Genomic DNA, 21,467 nt, shown 5'->3' with positions numbered 1-21,467 from the left:
TCCTGTTGAGTGTGTAAGTGCATAAGTACATAGTGCATGAGTGCATAGTGTATAGTGTGCCATTTGGGACGCAGCTTCAGTTTCTTGTTCTTAGCTGACAAGAGTGGCACATGGAGTGGTCTTCTGCTGCTGTAACCCATCTGCCTCAAGGTTCAACATGTTGTGTGTTTAGAGATACTCTTCTGCATACCTCGATTGTAACAAGGGGTTATTTGAGTAAATGTTGCCTTTCTATCAGCTCGAACCCGTCTGGCCATTCTCCTCTGACCTCTGGCATCAACAAGGCATTTGCTCCCACAGAACTGCCGCTCACTGGATATTTTCTCTTTTTCAGACCTTTCTCTATAAACCATAGAGATGGTTGTGCATGATAATCCCAGTAGATTAGCAGTTTCTGAAAAGCTCAGAGCAGCCCGTCTGGCACCAATAACCATGCCACGTTCAAAGACACTTAAATAACCAAATCTTCCCCATTCTGATGCTCAGTTTGAACTGCAGCAGATCATCTTGACCATGTCTACATGCCTAAATGAGTTGCTGCCATGTGATTGGCTGATTAGAAATTTGCGCTAATAAGCAGTTGGACAGGTGTACCTAATAAAGTGGCCGGTGAGTGTATTCCAAAAAAATGTTTGTTTTTCAATCACTTAAAACTACAAATATGTACATGTTGAGAACTATTACATATAATTATGTTGCCATGATTTGTTCAGTACACAATCATATTTATATGGAAATGGAAAATTAAAATGGAAAAAAATATCATAGGAAATACTGTGAAAAATTCCTTGCTCTGTTAAACATAACTTGGAAAATATTTAATAAAGAGAGAAAAACACAGGAGGGCTAATAATTGTACATCAGATCCAAATAAGATTGTGCATGTCATGTATGTAATTTGCATATATTAGTATGTATGTGTGTATGTAATTTGCATATACAGATTTCTACCTGGACCCAACCAAACTCATAAATTAATTCCCAAAGTAAAAGATCTACAGCTCTGCAAATGACCCCAGTAAAATAGTCTGGATCGATGCTGAGGTGATCATTTTTCTTAGCAGTAAAGAGACATCAAGCATTTTCCAGTCATCCAGCATATGACTATTTCTCCCTGTGCCAGCTCAACGAAGTGCCAACATGCCACCTGGACGTGCGTGTCTGTTGACAATGTAGACTTCTCTTCCTTTCAGGGCCCGAGAGTGCTGCTATTGAGTGCGATTCACCAGAGAGACTCTACTGTGAATCTGTTCAAGTCCAGAGCTCAGCAGTTTGATAAAGCCTGCTGTTTATGTGCGCTCAGGCGGGGGAAACGAGGGCCTTCTGTTTGTGTGCATGCATGTTTGAAAGTCTGTCTGCAGAGTCAAGATTCCGCTATCAGCAAGTCTCAGTCCAGCGTGAAGCCATTGGAAAGCCCAAGGAACAATGGATTACTATTCCACAGAGCAGAAAGCATAATTGAGTTAGCAGCATTTACATTCTGTGTTTGGCTATGGAGAGGGGTTTCATAAAGTCATGTTGTGTTAGGCTTTCGAGGATTTCCAACCTGCTCCTTATCTTGAAGCCTAAACTGAGGACGGAGCCTCTTTCCCGGCGTATGCAAGAAACAAGTGTGAAATGAAATTACTTTGCTGTTATTTCACAGTTAAATGCTTGTGTTTGGAATTCCTCCACTAACTCTCCACATACAGCGTGAAAACAATAACATTCCTATCAGTCTGGTGACTGAACTGAGAAGGCAATGGAAATATATCACAGCATTGGGCAATTGGTCATAAATATTCTATTTATAAAGGATCTGAAGAAAAGGTGTCATGTTATGCTTTTACACTTTCAACTTCCTTGCATACTACCCTGAATATAGGTCAAATGCATGAAAATAAAATAAAATAAAATAAAATAAAAAAAATTAATTAAATTAAATTAAAGTAAATAAAAAAAAAATAATAATAATTAAAGTCATGGTAACTGCCTATTTATCCAGCGTATGTTTTTTTTGCAGCAGATGCCCTTCCAGCTGGGACTTTCATCACTGGAAAAACACACGCACTCATTCACACACATACACTACGGACAATTTTAGCTTACCCAATTCACCTGTACCACATGTTTTTGGACTTGTGGAGGAAACCGGAGCACCCGGAGGTATCACTAACATTACAGGCATTAATAAAATAATATAAAATAGAATAATATATTCAGTGATTAAATTAAAGTAAGTTAAAATGAATTTATGGTAAAAACTTTAACTATGGTAAAATACAACAACTACAAATATGTTACAGCCATTTTTGTAAATTAAATTAAATTAACAGCCATTTTTAAAAATGTAAAGTAAAAACTAAATACAATAAAAGAATAATACAGTAAATTGTGGTGTATTTTTACAGATTTAATTTCTTTTTTACCATGTATGATTTTTTATACTAAAGCAAGTGAAAAAGAATTATACCAAAATGCATTAAAACATGCACATTCACTGTTTATTGTATTTTATACAATTTTTTTAATTAATTTAATTAAATTTAATTTTAAATTAAACATTAAAGTTAAGTAAATTAAATAAACTAAAAAAAAACTGCAGCTATGGAAAAATACATCTGATAAACTTATTGTTAACCTGGTTACAGATTTTTACTGTAACATTTTACATTTTTTTTTACTATTAATATTACAGCCCTTTTTTTAAAAGTGTAAAATGAAAACAAAACAAAAAACACTACAAATAATAATACAGAAAATTGAAGTGTATTTTTAAAGATATTGTTTTCTTTTTTTTATACAAATATTTGTAATAAAAAAAGCAGTTGAAAAAGAATGAATCTAACCAAAAAGCACTGAAACATTCACATTCGCTTTGTTTGATGTATATTTTTACCATTAATGTAACAGCCATTTATTTCAATTAAATTAAAGTAAAAAAAAAAACTGCAACCATTTAACAGTATTTTTTACTATTAATTTTACTGCCGTTGTTAAAAGAGTAAAATAAAAAATAAATAAATAAAAAACACTATTTATAATAATACAGTAAATTGTGGTGTGTTTTAACAGTTTTTTTAAACATGCACTGTATTTCATGTTTTTTTTTACCAATAATGTTACAGACATTTTTTTATTATTAAATTAAATAAAATGAATGGTAAAAAACTGCATCTATGGTAAAATGCATAAAATAAACTTATTGTTAACATGGGTACAGATACTTATTGTAGCATTTTGCAGGGTTTTTCACTTTTAAAATTAAAACCATTTTTAAAAGTGCTAAATAAATAAAACAAAACACAACATATTATTCAGTAGAGTGTGGTGTATTTTATATATAGTTTTTATAATGCATTTTAGAGTTATTCAAGTAACGCACATGAGCATTTTACAGTGTTTTTACAAGGTATGATTTATTATTAAAAAGCAGGTGAAAGAATTAATCCTACCAACTTGCACTGAAACATGCAAACTATGTTTCCATCCACATATTTATGTGCACATTTTAGAATATGAAATAAAACAAAAATTTTTTTTTTTGTTAAATCCATCCTTATACCTTTGTAAAATTAGTTCCTAGAACTCTCACACAATCGTTTCCCCGAACATGACACACCCCTTTGTAAATTCTTTTGAAAAAACACATTACAACAGCAAATATGCTTTTATTTCCATCTCTAAGTGCTGTATTTGTGAAATCAAGTGTAAACAGGATCCACACCTTTAGTTTCACCATGATTTGCAGAATACAAAGCCAATATTTGTCTAGTTTCTTTTGCACAATGAAGGAACGAGTACGACACACGCATCCTACTATTGTTGTGAAGAGAACACACTATTGTGACCAAATAAACAAATATTACGATGTTTTATTCATTTTTCCAACCCTGACCTAAAATGTGGTCCTGGGCGTGAATAGTGTTACTCAGTAGGTAAACATAACACAAATTCATTATTTAATATCTTTACACAAGGATATTTGCTGTTCCTTGTTGTGTGAATTGGAGCACGTATAAGTTATTGTGGTTAACACGCTGTGTGCATCAAGCAGAGGCAGTCATCTCTAATGCTATCTGGCAACGTTAGCAGAAAGGCAGGAGAATTCTCTACAATGGCCACGTGGAAGCCAAAGGTCCACCAGATGCTCATCTGACCTCAAAGTGAGATGATTCAATTGAACATTCTGAGAAGAACAACTGGACATCCAGATCAACACAGGTATCCTGGGCAGATGTTAATAACCTTGCCTTAAAGGTATAGTTCAAAGAAAAAAATTGCTGAAAATGTATTTACCACTAGTCCACCCCAATATGTGTGCATATATGCTTTTAATTCTTTTTCAAATATGTTTAAAAGGATTTTAGGAGGCCAAGGAAATGTTCAAAGTATTTAATATTGTTTTTTCTAGGGAACGTTTTATTTGTTTTAGCTTTTAATTTTTTTCTTTTTAGTATGAATTTTTTAAAAACAATTTTAAGGGTCAATATTATTAGCCCCCTTAAGAAGTATATATTTCATGATGATCATCTATAATTGTCAGGGAGGTGATCAATAAACCGATGATCACTCTGTCTGAGCTCCAGCATTCTTATGTAGAAAGTGGAGAACCTTAGAGAATGACAACCATCTGTGCAGCAATCCACCAATGAGGCCTGTATGGTAGAGTGGCCAAAAGGAAGCGACGCCCCTCCTGGAATTTGTCAAAAGGCATCTGAAGGACTCCCAGACCATAAGAAGCAAAATTCTCTGGTCTGATGACACTAAAATTGAACACTTTGAAGTGAATGCCAGGCGCTACATTTGGAGAAAACCAGCCATCGCTCATCACCAGGCCAATACCGTCCCTACAGTGAAGCATGGTGGAGACAGCATAATAAAGGACAACAGGACAACGATCCAAAGCTCGCTGCCAAAATATCAATGAAGTGGCTTCATAACAACTTGGTGAATGTCCTTGTGTGGCCCAGCCAGAGCCCAGCATTAAATTCTATAGAACATCTCTGGAGAGATCAGAAAATGGCTGTACACCATCACTTCCCATCCAACCTGATAGTGCTTGAGAGGTTCTGCAAATAGGAATGGACTGAAAATTCCCAAAGACAGGTGTGCCAAGCTTGTGCACTTTAAACTGAATACTAGTAACTTACCCATAGGTATGAATAATTTCGTGATTGATTGTATATATACTGTATATATTTATAGGGTATATAAGATTTCTAAATAAAACTATATGATCATTTGTCATTCATAAAAACACAAGTCAATACTACACAGTTTTATTCTGTTCATCAAGGCAGCATTTATTAAATGTAAAAGAAAAATTGTTAAATATTCATTTAAATTTTAAATAACTGCTCTTTTATTGTATGTAGTTTTAAATCAAATTATTACTCCAGTCATTATTGCTTTTATTACTATTACCATTAACAATTGTATTTAATATTAGAGTGATTTCTAAAGGATCATGTGACTCTGAAGACTGGAGTAATGAAGCTGAAAATTCATCTTTAAAATCACTGGAAAAAATTATTAAATTAAATTATAAATTACTCTTGAACAGTTATTTTAAAATGCAATAACGTTTCACTATTTTACAATTTGCACTGCATTTTTTATTAAATAAATGCAGCCTTGGTGAGCAGGATAAGCTTATTTTAAAACAATTAAAAATCCTACTGACCCCAAACTTTTGAGCGGTAGTTTATAGGCCAAACTAAAATTAAAACTTTTGGTGATATAATGGTATTGTGAAGCAAATTGATTGATTTATGCAAGAAACTGGACCTTATTCACAACATTATGCAGCTTTGGCCAAGAGTCCTTATGAGAAATGCCGGATAAATATTTAATGTTTTAAATTTACAGAACATTTATAAAATTTTCATTGATTAACTAATAAAAGTTAGCCTTAATTATTAGCAATATTATTTAAAGAGTAAACTGGTCATATAGTCAATAAATTGGTTAGTGTACAATATAAAGTGCTTGAATGCAGTCTTCTTTATCCAGACATTACATTATTTAAAAACAGCAGCAGTCATATTTCATTTATCACTGTGTATTTTTAGACTTGCACACAATGTGCCTGCATAGCAAGTTAATTGGGCCAAACTGTGGGAAATGTGCACTTAAGCTTACAAAAAAAAAAGAAAAGGAGAAAATAATAAAGACTTTAATATGCTGAACAACTATACAATGTATGTATTTGCATTACATATTGAACAATATTAGAATATTAGAATAGTACTCTGGATTAAGGAAATGTCTTTTGTGTGTAGCAATGGAAAGACTGACTTAATCAAACAAAAATGCACATATTTTACAAGATTTGGGACTTCTTCCTTTATTTTTTAGATAAGAATGAACTGACCGTTTAGGAATCCCAAACAATGTGACTGTGAATGTGCACTGTGATTGTTAGGACCAACTTTAATATATTTATCATTTTCAATGTAATGTATATGTGTTGAACCGACATTATCTTAATGATTTTATTTATTTATTATTTTTTTATAACATTTTTATTATTATAATTTTATTAATTTATTTAATTAAAAAAATATATAATTGTTTGCATGTGTATATATGTTTTTCTGGATCTGTCAGGATGGGGTGGGTGTTCATTAAATGGAATTTAGCTGTATGTATGTATCACATTTTTCTAAAACAATAAAACGTTTAAAATAGTAATATATTCAATATTCTGGCCACAATGCAAAAACAGAATGTACCCAAATATTTTTTTGCAGTCAATATACTTTAAGCTATACATTTATTTAGAAAAGCAGGAGCTTTTGAATAATAAAAAGGGATTTTTTTTTCATTTGCTGTGTTTATACCATGTTATAGTTAACATAATTGCCAACAAATAAAGCTCTACACTGAGATGTTTGCAATTTATTCAATTTCATTTCAATTCAACTTTATTTGTATAACAATACTCATAGTTCCAAAACTATTTTACAAAAGGTGCATGTCATGACATTAGATTTTACGCATTATTAAATTAAACTTTGTGCCTGAATCTGTGGTAATAAGCTGGTATACACTGGCAATCATGTGTACAATTCATAGCTGTAAGAAAAGTTGTTATATGGACATTAATTATTTCAGTTGGTATCCTCTAATTACGGTATGGTAATTATGACAATCTAACTGCACCTAGATTTCTTGAAGACATAAACAAAACAAAAGCAACTTTTCACAAAACCAAATGAACCGTTTACAATTCTATTTCAATGAGCAGCAAATCTTAAACTGTAGCTTTTGTGTCACCATTGGTTAATATGAGACTTTAAATCAACTGACAAATAACAAATTTCTTATCCTCTGAATTCTCTGAACAATGAAACGAATGAAAATTAAATCATTCATTAGGTGGCATTAACCTTTTGACCAAACCCATAAAATAAACTAATGGGTTATTCTCAATTATTTGCTTTGCATCACAGTTAAAGGGCGTTTGGCAGGCATTCAGCTGACCTCAGAAATACTTCATACATCACAACACTGGGCTGGACGCAGAACACAATGAAGGTTATTTTCCACGAAAACATATCTCGAATGAAATTATTGAGATTTACGAGAAGCTCCAGAGTATAAAATTTAGTAGCACTGGCACTGGTGCAACTCTAATACACAGACAGTAGCACCAACCCCTGATTTAGTGGTGTTGCACATGTAATATTATTAATATTATGAGTTGCCTCTCTAGAGAAATAAACATTTGACAGTAGCCCGAGTTTAGCGTGTCAATAGGAATGCAGATGTAAATATGTTTTCATTAACAAAAACTAAACCAAACTGTGATAATATCTTTTGTACATTTGTAGATCATCCTGCACAAGAATAACACTACCTTATTAAAAAGTAGCAAAGATTTATGTATTTTAGTGTTATGAAAAACAAAAATGTAATGTAACTTTTAATGCAGTACAAATAACTATGCACAACTAATATCACATAAAAGATTGTAATTATATGTAATAAACGTCATACATTAAAGATGCCCTGATAAGATTTGCACAAAAATACTAACACTGATTTTAACTAAAAACCGTCACTGATATTGGTAAACTGCATATAGTTTTACTAGCCAGTTTTTCTGCAATAACCCTTGTGTTGTTCTAGAATTCTGTATACACCATTTGTCCTTTGAGACAAAACATGACCCGCCTTTACTAAACCTCTAAAATGAAGCAGATAAATTTAATTTAAATTCTCAAATCTATTTAGTCTTCATCTAGGTTTTCCCTCAGCAGCATGAAGTATATCATCAATGTTTAATCAATAAAAATAAAATTTTTGACTGAAGTAAAGAGTATACTTTTCTCATTCTAAAGGCACCTTCTCAGGTGTGAAAGGTTTTTAGCAAGATAGCAGTCATGACAGTTTGTTTTTGTGCTGCTGTTAAAATAGTACTGGGTTAATTTTGACCTGTAAGTCAACAGGAGGGATAAATACATTTTACTGAACATTCATTTAACATTCAACTATCCAACATTTCGCAACACAGGCTCATTAAGAAAATGTGCCCAGATGTACATTTATGAGAACCAAGAAATATGTGCTTATGGATACATACAGGTATGACTGCATTATGTATGTAAAACAAATGCTAAAGGGCAGAAATGCTGACTGCTTACTTCCTTATGGATGACTTTTTTGGCGTGACTGCTTTGCTTGTTAGCTGATCTCGAATGGCGCCAGATTGGGAGGTAGAGCCCCAAAATATCTAAAAAAAAAATTTTCCCAAAACAGCAGCATGAGTTTGTGGTTAAAGTATGTGGCTGCGATGGCTTTTTTATTTTTAGTTTGCATTTGACAACACTATCAGTTGGGTTTAGGAAAGGGGATGTGTGGGTCCAGTCAATATCAAGCTGATATATTATGCACTGACAAGCTGACTGGATTCACATGAAAACGAACCAGAAAGACATTAATATACAGTAGCCTTAAGAATTCAGGAGAAATGGCACATAAGAGAAAACTTGCAATTTGCAATATCGACTGGGTAAGCAATACTTTGATGCATCCCTAATTATTAACACAACAATGAAAAATTAATATACTATAAGTTTGAACAGTTAAAATATTATACAAAAATGTGATTTGTGAAACCATTAGCCAGGGGCTCTGCCAAAACCATGGCAACCCCTGTATAAACTATCTTAATTCAGAGTATTTTAATAAATAAATAAATATAATTCAGCCACTAAAATTATTGTGGATTGATTCACTGCCCCTCTCACTCCCCGATCGACGTTAAAAGCACACAACTTTTTAAGAGACAACAACGGGTATGTACAGCATGTCATAAATTTATTCTGGCTGCACTTCGGAAATGAACCGCTGACGTTCAACCGCAGATTATTAATTGATACATTAATCTTCATTCATTTTAGACATGGCATATACTTTATGCTGTACAGCAAATGTATGTGAAAAATAACAGACTTGGTAAGTGTTTTTAACTAAATAATGTTTTTTCTTTGGTTTGCACATGTACTTGCTGAATTATTGTAAGGAATAAATTGCAATATTTTAGGAGCAATTCATTAAACTAAATATATCCACGGTCTTTAATTTACCAGAAACAACAATTACATACAAAAATAAAGAAATACAAACATTTTCTGGGGGTGTCACTGCAAAGAGCCTTCTTGTCACCGACTCGGTCCCAGTCACTCCCCTCGCTGGCCAGCAGAGGCCACCATCTCCGGACTTCTAGCATTACATCATCCACCTACGCTGATTGTGCACACACCTGTCCTGAATCTAGCTAATGACCCACGTACCCTTTATAAGCCGCACACAAACACTCAGTCAGTGCGAAGTCTTGTTTAGCCCCGGCCAGCATTACTGAGCGTTAGTCCCTGCCTGAGCTCTCGTGTATTACTCCAGCCTGTTTCTGAATCTGCTTCGCCTTCTGCCTGCCCACGACCCTAGCCTGATACACGGACTCTGATACTCGCTGCCTGCCCATGACCCAAGCCTGATACACGGACTCTGATTCTCGCAGCCTGCCTTTTGACCCATGCCTGGTAAATCCCTCTGTGTCTGTTTACCGCCAGTCTTGATACCTTTCAGACTATTGTTGATGTGTGTTTGCACTTTAGTGCATGTTGTGTGTTTAAGTGAAAGCTTGATTAATAAATGCTGCATAATGGATCCCTCCGTGTCAGTCTCCTCGTTACACTTCTAGCCTGAACATTGCTGCACAAAGTTATAGCTGTTTTCTTCGTTAATGTTGTGGAGAAAGGCAGCACTGTTTCATTAGTCATTAAACTAGATTTGTTTGTTTTTTAATTCACACTTGGGTTTTGAATGACTGTCTTTTCTTTGGAACTGAGCTGATAAATCTGATTTAATGTTGCAGTTCAAACAAATAACACTTTCATTCCACTTTTGGTGGTTTCAGCAATACACCTCATACAGTATGCAAGAGAATGTCATCGCTTTTCAGTTCTGCAAATCACCGTACTGGAGCCTGCACAACCTCATACAGAATTTAGGCATGAAAAAAGGTCACAAAATGCGACCATTTACTTGCAGCCTGGAGCCCTGTTAAGTGATTTATTCATTTACTTATTTATAACAGCAATCATTTAGTTCATGAATGAATCAGTGAGAAAGTGAATCGGTTTGAGTAAATGGTTAAAGCCTTTTTGTGCTATTTTCAGCATATAACTGTCACGTAAAATCCCCTCGAATAACAAGCATGGTAGCTTTTTCAACACTACTGCTCATTAAATGACTAATAAAACCGTAAAACTAGACAGACCAATTGGGCCATTCTTCAGCTACTTTGAAGTTGAGTTAAAAAAAAACTTGATCAAAGTTAACGTAACATAGCCTCATAAGTTTAAACAATTTGTCTAGTTATAAGATCTGTAAGAGGACAAACTTGGATAAAAAGAGAAAAGTTTTTCCCATCCTGAACTGAAAAAATGTCAATTCCACCACATCTCAATATACAGCTTTTATTTCAAAATAAATAAAAAAAATCATGGCAGTCAAACATTGTCTAAGATCATTTTTGTATCTAATTTAACCAATCTTTCCACATTATTTATTTATATATATATATATATATATATATATATATATATATATATATATATATATATATATATATATATATATATATATATATATATATATATATATATATATATATATATATATATATATATATATATATATATATATATATAATTATACACTTGTCAATTAAATAAATTAGTTGTATGCTAAATTGTAAACGTGTTACACGCCTAAATTGAATATTAGTTTGGTTAAGAGCTTTTTAGAAAATAAACTGATTTTGTATATTTATTGGAACATAAACTTATACATTGCGAATACACAATGTGTGATGAGAACTTTTTTTAAAATATTTTTTTAAAATGTGTGTGGTGATGGAAATGACAGTACTGGAAATGACATTTCCACAGTTTATTGTGAAAAAAAAATGAAAAATAGCTTTACCGATTAGCTTTGAATCGATACTAGCCCTTTATGTATACAAAACACTCGTATTTACCTTAATTTTGTTTGGTTTTTAAAAACATCTTTGAAGCATGTTTGGAAATGACATAGAAAAGATGTATTTCCTTATCAAGCAATATTTACCTTGATTGTTCTTCAAGTGTTGTTTATAAGTATTTAAATTCCCTCCATCTTGAACATGTTCTTAGATGGCACTATTCATTTTCACAGAAACCACCTAAATAATCTTTCACACAAACTTTTTAAAGTGATTTCACTGTTGAAGTGGAAATGACACTGATTCCGACAGCTATATTTTGTATAAAAATAATATTGATACTTGTCTCGTATTAATAACTACAAAGTATTTAAATTGTTTCACTAGTGCCTAATTAAGATACATGGACAAATACCAGATAAATAATATTTTAAATGTTATTTTTATTGTTGAAGTTTAAAACTCTGTGTCTGCGACAAGGTAAAAACAGTGATTTTGACACCTAAAATGAGGTTGAATAATATGAAAAAATATATAATAAAAGCTAGTAATTTCTTTTAAAGTAGGTTGTATAGTTAGTTTGACAAAGAAAGAGGAATTTGAACAATTTTATATATATATATATATATATATATATATATATATATATATATATATATATATATATATATATATATATATATATATTTGGATATATGATCAAAGGAAATAACAGTGCTCGTAGTTGAAGAATTACCCAATTACATTTAAGGACGAAATACATGACAGCATGGTATAAAATGCTATTCTATCATAATATATAATGCATAGTGATTCTGGTTTAGGGTTAAAGTATTAATACTGTGTATATAGAACCATCTAGCATGTTTTGTATTATTCAAACATTCAATAATATACAGTGTGACTATACAAAAAAACTCTACAAGAAATTTATTCTGTCCTGATCATCATCTAAATCGTTCAGAAATAAAGAAAAACAAGCTGGACACACTGCAACAGAGGGGGTTGTTTAAGTAAAGGTGGGTGAAAAAAATAAAGGAAAAAAAAACACTAGAGGCAGCAGCTAAGAATAAAACGTGATGCCTGGCGGTCGGCTGGCATATTCCCAGCTGGAAGAGGAGACATTTATGTGAAGTCAGCATGCATTAACCTCACTAAACGTCAGAAGTTCTATGCCAATGAGCATTCAAATTTAATATCAACATCAAGGCTATGGCTTTACCCAACACTACTCTTTGGTCTTGGATCATGGTGTTTAACAAAACATTCTCCATTTCTGTTATATTGTATGATGGAGTATCGTATTATGCATTGTTGGTCCCACTATAAGCGTATCATCTTTTCTGCTAAACCTTTCATATCAGTTTGCTGTAACAGAAACCAAAGCAGATAAAGAGCAAAGATATCTCACTTTTGGCCTTGACTTTAACTTGTGTCGCACACATCATAGAATACCCAAGGTCTATCTCTCAGTGTGGTTTACTGCAGATGACATTTATGCTCGCTCTCTAATTAGTCTTTTAATTTTTTTTTTTTAACTGTCCAATCTGGGTTGATCCTGCTGTGTTCAACCACATGTGATCACTATATGTCATATACTATATAGTAAGACTGACATGAGGCATCAGGCAGATTGGATATGCAAACAAATGATTTTCCAAAAGATTCAATAATTAATTCATCTTTGAATCTTTTTATGGCAGATGGGAAAATGAAAAAATATATATACACATACACACACACACACACACACACACACACACACACACACACACACACACACACACACACACACACACACACACACACACACACACGCATGCATGCACGCACGCACACACATACACTCACTTCCAGCAGGACAACACGCCTTTTCATCATCTCACTCTGGTTTCTTGAACATGAAAATGAGTTCACTGTACACAAATGGCCTACACAGTCAGACCTCAATCTAAGCATCGTTGGGATGTGTTGAAACGGGAGATTCGCATCATGGATGTGCAGCTGACAAAATCTGCAGCAACTGTGGGATGTTATTCTGCCAATATGGACTAAAATCTCTGAAGAATATTTCCAATACCTTGTTGAATCTATGCCACAAAGAATAAGAAGGAAAAACTCGGTACTAGTAAGGTGTACCTAATAAAGTGGTCAGTGTATAAGTATGTGTGTGTGTGCATGTATATACATATGTATATATAAAACATACTAACGTACTGTTCAATATATATGCAATGTACATACGTATATATATATATATATATATATATATATATATATATATATATATATATATATATACACACACATATATATACATACACACACACATATACATATATATATATATATATATATATATATATATATATAATGCATATATATTGAACAGTACGTTAGTATGTTTTATATATATTTGTAAAGAAATAGACAATACCTTGTTCTTAAAATTTGAAATTTTTGTCAAATATTGCAAATGTATTTTTCATATCTTCAATTATCTATCAATAGTTTCAGAATTGCTCTGAATTGTAATAAACTCTGAATTGTAAGAAAAGAGTGAGATAAAAATTCACTTAAATTTTCTAAAGGGATAGTTCAGTCCAAAATGTTATCTGTCATCATTTACTCACTTGCACTTGTTCAAAACCTAATTGAGTATTTTTTATTCTTCTTTTGAACATTAAAGAAGTTATTTTGCAGAATGCTTCTTGATAAGACTTGACTTCCAATGTAATTTTTCCTACTATGGAATTCAAAACAAATCAAACTATTTCTTTTGTGTTCAACAAATTGTTTAAATGTCAAAAATTACATTTTAGAGGAATGGTCTCAACTTCCTGGAGGGCCACAGCTTTGCATAGTTTAGCTAAAACCACCCACATCTCACACCTGCTTAATAGTCTCTAGTCTTGAACACTTTGATTAGTTGGATCAGTTGTGTTTTATTAGGGTTGGAGCAAAACTGTGCAGAGCTGCGGCCCTCCAGGAATTATGTTTGAGACCTATGTTTTAGAGGATCAAATGGTGAGGTTATTTTCATTTTTGAGTGAACTATCTCTTTACTCCTACATTGGAAACAGACTTCCTTAGTTCTTCAAGTTGGATGGTAGCTTTTGTAAATGAAGAGGTGCAACAGATTAAGGTCCATATTTAAATCTTGATACATGAAAAAGGTGTGTGTTTTATTTTGCATTCATTCATAAAACAAAACACTTGTACAGAATAGAAGAAATAAATACATCTAGTTGAGATGAATTTAAAAAAATAAGCTTAGTAGTGTCACTAGCAGTGAGTGATTCTGCACTTTGTTTGTTGGATTATCCTGCTCAGTCAACATAAACCTGAAGCCCTTTGTTTAAAATGGCAACACCTTTCATGACATTTCAGATTATAGTTTTAATTAAGCAGCAAATCAAACACATCCCAGACATGAGGTGTCATCCGTACAGACTATAATTTTTACACTCCTATAAAACAAATTTAGACATGCAAATACACTGTGTAATAATTACTTTCCTTGAATTAACTCCAAAGCATGTGATTCTTTTGTTTTGCTAGAATAAATTTTTATGTCCCTTGTGACCAGCATTGGGTAAAGTTACTTTTAGGAGTACAATATTACAATCTTTAGCCTTATCTTAATCTTTAAAAAGAAAGAAAAAATCCTGCAAAAATGATTGAACACATTGGGCTCTATTTTAACAGTCTAGGCGCAAAGTCTAAAGCGCATGGAGCAAAAGCGTTAAGGGTGTGTCTGAATCCACATTTGCTATTTTAAAGACAAATAAATTAGATCTGCTCCACAGTGCATGGTCTTACAAGGTTGTGCTTATTTTCTCAATATGTTATGGGTCTGTTTTGAATATAACATGCATTAAATCAATCAGAGTATCATCTCCCATTCCCTTAAAGAGTCAGATGCATCATGCCATGGAGCATTTGCTGTTTACATGGCGGACTTTGGAAGTGGAAAAAATGAAAACTTCATTAGCGAGAAAACACTTAAACAGATCATCTGCAGCATAAGGAACCAGTCTCCTCCATTCGGCCACTTTACTTTTTCTTTACTTTTTATTTTACTCCGATACCATACAGAGACTTTCCGAGGGCCATGTGCTGAAATTAACCAAAAAGTTACTTTTTGAATAGGGAAGCGATCGCAAACTGAAGACCGGGAGATGGGGGAAGGGACGATCGCAAACTGAAGAACTGAAGAGCAGGGGGATAAGGGGTGGACTGGTTGACGGTTGCAAACTGAAGACCAGGGGGTATGTTAGTTCATTTTTGTAGGGCGCTTTTTATCCAAGAGAAAAAAGGGCATATGAACCGCACAAAGATTTGTTTCAAAAATTTTTTTTAATTCAGTTCTAATTTTCTAGCAAAGGAATAAATGAACAATAATAACAAAGTGTGGTCAAAAACTGAGCTATATCCAAACGCACTTCCTATTCTTATGCCCCGTATGGTGGGTGATGCAAACGTCTCCAAAAACCCGACAGGTGGACAAATCTAAACCTGCTTTAATTAAAACAAATATAAATATGCATACAGCAAATAAAACTGCTAATGATAATTACATCAAACAAATGCAAATTGTCATGAATAAACTGAATAAATTTGTTTTTATATCTATGTAGTAAATCATAATTTTGTTAGATTTTAATCCTTTATTTTTTTCATATAAAGACATTTGTGTATTGACATCCTGTGTGAAGGGCTTGAACCTGCATAGGCACATAAGTAACCCACTCTGCACTGGACTTTTGACCAGCTTTTACTTGGTCAATGGTGTGGTCTATTTCAGTTTCTTAAAATAGCAACGCAACCACAATGAGCTTTAACACACCTTCTTTATAGACCAGCATACCCATGGGTCAACAATGTGGCACAAATTGATTTGCTATTTAAAGAACATGGCGCAAAACATGAAAATAAGGGTTGTGCTTGTCTGAAAATGGCAACACATTGAGCAAAACACGTCTTGTACCATATTGCACTGGTTGCGAGGGTCCATTATGTAACAATAATTTACTTAAAAAGTAACTAATAACAGCATGGTTTCCGTTACATTCCTTCCTCCATGGCGGGGCGCCACGCCAAAATTTATCCTGCCACGGCTACATAACAGCTTCTCAATCAAAACATTTTATTTTTTTAATAGCTGGTAATAATCGCATCGAAACGTTTTAAAAGGTAAGTGAATTATAACAATCCTTTAAGGTGACATGCTGACTGACTGACAGGTGCTTGATGAGTGAGGCCAGCAAACACGACATACAGTATAGCCATTTCACTTTACTTCAGGATGCATTAATATCGCTCTTTAGGTCTATTACAAGACATTTATCAATATTCATAGCAAATCTAATAAATGCTGGAGACATACTCATACATAAATACACTAAATCGCACTTCAGCAGCGTTTATTTGAGAGTGCACAAGATCTACGCGCTTTTGAAGTGGCTTATATTTAAGGGGCGTGCAAGAGCAGAGGAAATCGGTGCGCAAGCAAAGAGATCCGCATGCTGTAGGCTATTACATAAATGCAATCTCGACTTATAATACTGCACTCACGACATTTGTCAAAGAAATAACGCCACAGGTAGATCTGTGTAAAAAAGGCCTGCCGCCACAGCTGGAAAAAAAACCTAGAGGAAAAACTGAACAGTTACCCTTATTTTAAATGTTACTTTTTATCTTTAAGTGACTTATGATTGTAATAGTACTGCTAAAAATAACTGAACCCAACACTGCTTGTAATCTCACAAACTGGGCCTTAATTTTAAAAATAACTGGTTACACACAATTCCTTCATGTTGTCCCAACACAAACCGATTAAGTTACTTAATTGCTTATGTCCTATCTCTAATTTACAGCCATTAACAGTTTAAAAGGACACAAAATGCACTAAAGATAAAACTCATCTTTATGTAGTTTAATTTTTTGTTTTATTTCAGAGTTTTTGCTAAACCATCAATAAAAGAAGGCTTGTTTCATTTCAATGTATGACTAAAACAGTTATTGCTTTAGGCTTTTGCTAGGCCAGTCAATAATTAAGTCATACAGTATGCTTTTTACAGAGAAACCCAGAGGAGCACAAACAGCAGAGGTTAATTAATATTCAAACTAAGCATATTGACAGATAGTTTCTCTTTCTAAATAACATCACGCACAGACGCAAGTGTTATTTATAGGGATGTTCCAGAGAATACCTCCACGTGACACATGAGGGCTTACATATTTCCAAATAAAGCGAGTCTGATAATCAGCTGGAGAGAATGAGGTGTCAGGAGTGACAAACTGCTTCTTGAATTAATAGGGACTTTAAATATGCACCATTTAGTGCCATTCAGAAAATCTTTTTTGAACACATGGGGTGATAAAGAAAGGAAATTATTAATATTCTTCCTTATAGGGCATATTTATCAATGACAATATGTCAAAATGACAAAATGCCGACGGTGCGTGTTCATATCCCTTTCCCCAGTGAGCACTTCTACCAGCAACACACGTTCACTATGAATAGTTGAACAACCTTTTGGGAGTGTTAACACATGTGTTAACCTCAACATCCCAGGGACACGGGTGTGAAGTTTCAGTCGGACTGGAATCTGATGCGCAGCCAGCAGAGTTTTGGCTGCGATTCATATTCACAAGGACAGACTCTAGGCCTTCGCTCCCAGTCAAACGAGATCGCACATTAAATATCGTATACTGGCGCAACAAATAAGCATTAATTGAAACTAAATGATATTCTCCAGTGCTAAAGTAATGAGCTTTTTATTTTTAATCATCCATCTGCTTCAGTTTTTAATTAACGGGCTGAGCTGAAACAATTCCCATCAAAAGCCCTCTCAACAGTGCTGATTTGGATTTCCTTTACCTTTTTAATTTAATGAATCTACTGCCTCTGAGATTAAGCACTGAGATAATATGTCTAAGGGCCAAATTTATCAATCTCACAGCAATTCAAAGCTACTACTTTTCATGGTTACATTTGTACATTTTGCTTTTCCTTTTTTAATTGAATTTGCTTAAGCCCCAATGATGGCTGTTAATTTTTTTAGCAGCAGGTCCTCTTTCAAAGAAATTAGCAGATGAGACCATAGAGATTCATACGAATTAGCTACTAAAAGTCTAGTATGTGTATAGAGTGTATTGTGTGTATATGTATAAAGTATATCATGAGTGCATATGTAAAAAGTATCATGTGTGTATATGTATAGAGTGTATCATGTGTATATGTATAGAGTGTATCGTGTGTGCATATGTATAGTGTGTGTATATGTATAGAGTATAGAGATTATCATGTGTGCATATGTAGAGTGTATTGTGTGTGTACGTATAGAGTCTATCGCGCGCACGGGTGCGTGTGTGTGTGTATAGAGTGCATCAAGTGTGTATATGTATGAACTGTATCATGTGTGTATATTTATAGAGTCTATCATGTGTATATGCATAGAGTGTATCACAAGCAGGGCTCAACAATAAGGACTGCACGATGGCCCAAGGCCAGCATGAGAGACGCTTGGGACAGTAGACAGGATCATTACTGTCCCGATTAGGACAGTGCTGCCTTGTCACTAAAGTTTAATTTGTCTGCGACTATTTTGTCAATTGCATACATTTTAATTTTGTGCTTTTAAGTCTTTACACCCTGTCTTCTCTGTAATGTCGTGAATACCATAGTGCTTTTCATTTCCTCTTATCTGATTTGATGTTTTGAGCATGCAATTTTTTCCGTAACCTGGTAACAACCAGTACAACGAAGAAATGGCAACAGAGCGGCAACATCAAATTAAAAGACTTAAAGAAAATGTCTGTTTCTGTCTTGGAAGCAGACATTTATGTGGGAACAACAAAAAAAATTAAGTGATGTTTTGCACAATTTGCCGACAGTTTGACAAGTCAACCACTACATTTTCCATACTGCTTTTTATGTTTGCATAACACTTTGAATTTTGCTCATTATACATTTATTAACATTTTAAAAAAAATTTAAATTCTAGATTCATAGACATTATTTTTGACAAATTATTTAAAATATGTGGCAAAAATTTGCAATTAACTTCTCTTTTTTTCTTTTTCTTTTTTATTAGGTAGGGCCAGTGAAAATTTTGACAGGGCAAGTAAAAATCTAACCCACTGGCCTGATCGGACCAGTAAAAAAAATCTTTAGCGTTGAACCCATACAAGGTTAATAGTTTTGGATTTTTCATTAGTTTTAGTTTTTATTTCGTTTTGACTTTTTATTTTCAATTTCGGTTCGTTTTAATTAGTTTTTAGAGGAAGATTTACTAGTTTTCATTAGTTTCTCTATTTTAAAGTTGCCTAGTTTTAGTTCAGTTTTTATTAGTTTCAGGGTTTTTTTTCTAAATAAGGATATTTGTTAGGTGCAAGATTTAAAATCATCAGAATAAATATTGTATATAATAAGAACTCAGCCATACATTTTTTGAAACCTGTATTCAGAGGACATATGACCACCATCATCTACCACTACCATCTAACCATCCTCAAATTCAAATACAACAGCCCACAAGATAGCAGCCTTAAGTACAATGTGAGCAAGTCTGCTTCTGAGGTTAGCGACACAATAGTTATAGATAGTTCAGATATTTACCACAGATGTTAGGAATCAACATGTTAAAATTATGTAGTCAACAGTTTAGTCAGTTACATCACATGATCTGAAAAATGTCTTACAGTAAAGTTTTGCAACCGCATGATTCACTTAATTAAATTCCATTACGATTTTCTGTATTGAAATAAACTTACGTTTCACCAGATCCTCTCATTTAAGCGCTTGGTTTACCAGCGATGCAGTTGTTGTTTGTAGTTCAGTTACAGCAGGTTGTCGCGTGCAGATTGGTTTTGGTTCACTGAATCACGCACAGTATTATCGGTTCACCGCTTCTCAATTTGATCTAAGTCAGTGTAACTTTACTATTCTAATAACTGATTAAAAGTATATATTGGATTATTTCGAGTTAGAGGATGGTATTAGGCGTGTTAAAACGTAAGCAGTTTGTGGATGAGTACTTACTGGATACGCGAATCGTTTCAAATGATTCAGTTCGATTAAATGAACTAGTTCAATCGGTTCACTTTGAAGATCCGGTTAAAAAGATTCATTCGCGATCGCGATACAGAAATAAAACCCATTGCTGGGCACAAACGTGTTAAATTAAAAGTCTTTGCTGTCACTGTGCTGCTGTCAGTTAACTTGTTTTTTATCGCGGGAGCAACAGCGAGTAGGGTTACCACTTTTGATACAAAAAATAAATAAATAAAAAATAAGGGACGCATGCTGCAGCGGGGGCCTAGATCACAGTGATCACAGGCCCAATAGCATGCCAGTGGTGGTAAATCGCAACTTAAAATATGTTTTCAGGAAAGTATGAACACCTGGACTTTAAAATAAACTGTCTTTTAATGAAATCTGTGTAAACAGATGAAGTCAGTCTTTCTCTTTTACAGCTCTGCAGCACTGATAAACCTGATGTTATGTTTAATAGCGTGGTACACCTGTGTTAACTCAGCTGCTGTAACCCAGAGGCGAGGAGAAAATACTAATGAACCTAATTTTGAAGGGTGGTATTGATAACAGAGTTTTGCTTAAATATTTGTCATTATTTGCAGTAACTATCCAAACATAGAAAAAGCACATACATAAACTAGATAGCCTACAAACATTAGCTACACTGTAAAAAATAATACGATCAATTAGTCCTGACAGCATACGTTTTTAGGTCATTTTAACTTACTTTACTAAATTAATCATGTTCTATCTCAATTTTATAAGTTATGTATGCTATTTTAAGTCTACATAATAAGTTTAATAAACTCATGATTAATTTGATCCAGCTTAAAAAATAAGGCAACCATGATTTTTTTTTACAGTGCAGTAAAGTTTTCATATAGCCTATATCTAATTTTAAAATATGGAAAGATGCAATTTAATAGCTTATATTATTTACATGGGCATTAT

The 21,467-nt window shown here is 33.4% G+C and overlaps 1 long non-coding RNA gene across 3 annotated transcripts in view; it reads right to left on the bottom strand.

Moving 5' to 3' along the window:
- LOC141377537 (uncharacterized) overlaps window positions 1-20,533 on the bottom strand; it is a 163,744-nt gene extending 143,211 nt beyond the window's left edge. For all 3 annotated transcript variants that reach the window (XR_015507585.1, XR_015507586.1, XR_015507584.1), the window contains exon 1: window positions 20,255-20,533. This is a non-coding gene — a long non-coding RNA (uncharacterized LOC141377537). The remainder of the gene's footprint in view (window positions 1-20,254) is intronic.
- Window positions 20,534-21,467: the final 934 nt, after the last annotated feature.

Source organism: Danio rerio, chromosome 14, assembly GCF_052040795.2.
Source record: "Danio rerio strain M-AB ecotype USA chromosome 14, GRCz13ab, whole genome shotgun sequence".
Classification (NCBI taxonomy): domain Eukaryota; kingdom Metazoa; phylum Chordata; class Actinopteri; order Cypriniformes; family Danionidae; genus Danio; species Danio rerio.
This window is presented reverse-complemented; position numbering and strand designations above follow the sequence as displayed.